The sequence below is a fragment of the Myotis davidii genome, unplaced genomic scaffold (assembly GCF_000327345.1).
Source record: "Myotis davidii unplaced genomic scaffold, ASM32734v1 scaffold495, whole genome shotgun sequence".
Lineage (NCBI taxonomy): Eukaryota > Metazoa > Chordata > Mammalia > Chiroptera > Vespertilionidae > Myotis > Myotis davidii.
In genome coordinates, this window is record NW_006286239.1 from 735,323 (window position 1) to 736,288 (window position 966).

At 48.6% G+C, this 966-nt stretch overlaps 1 protein-coding gene across 1 annotated transcript in view; it reads left to right on the plus strand.

The window, feature by feature from the left end:
- The window catches only part of XRN1 (5'-3' exoribonuclease 1), a 203,723-nt gene that overhangs the window by 39,741 nt on the left and 163,016 nt on the right, over positions 1-966 (plus strand). The window lies entirely within an intron of this gene.

Sequence of the window (966 nt, forward strand, 5' to 3'; positions counted from 1 at the left end):
CAAAAAACACATAATCCCTATATCTGGACTGATAGCCATATGCACTATACTGCCAAACTGGTCATTAAAAAATTGAACCACTTTCTTATACCTTACATCAACCAGCTGTTGCCCTTAAAATCCCTCCTCAGCCCCCACCTTAGGTTCTGCCATTCCTAGTTTTCCTGGATTAGATTCTGATTGGTTGGTTTCTATGCCAGTCAGCGTCAAAAGCTACACCTCCTCTGGTAGTCACTGGCTCCTTGCACTTTACCCAGATTTGGTTCTGATTGGTCGGTTCCTTTGCCAGTCAGTGTCTCCGGGCCTGATCAAAGAGGCGGGGCTGATCAACCCCCATGGAGACCCGGGGAGAAAGAGGCATGGCTGCTGTTGAAGCCTGGAGAGAAAGAGAGGCAACGGCTGATCAACAGCTGCCATGGAGGCTGCGGATCATACCCTGTCTCTCTCTCTGCAGGCCTCTCTCCGGGCCTGATCTGCAGCCCCCTCGGCAGTCAGTGCTGGGTGACTGTGCCGCACCGGCTGCAGTCGGTGCTGGGTCGCCACAGCAACCCAGTACTGACTTCCGGTGTTCTGTCAAGTCTTAGTTTGTTGTGGACGTTATGGACCCTGGCTCTTTATATCTATAGATAAGGTAAGGGTCCAACTTCATTCTTTTCCATGTGGATATCCAGATTTTTCACCACCACTTGTTGAAAAGATTGTCTTTTCCCCATTGAATGGTTGCCGGGAGCCGGTCCATCCTTGCTGTTTCAAGGGACCTGGCATATATGGCATACTGTTCTTAAAATGTTTGGTCACCTTCTTGGCACTATGTGTTTTAACCAAGGTCACCTCTCCGAGAAGGTTGTTTCCCCAGGTAGGGATTTTCCCCTGAGTTAGGGAGGGAATAAAACCCCTTAACTAAATGCCAGGTGGGTAGTTAATCACTTTAACTATGAACAGTCACCCTTAAACTACATAATCTTT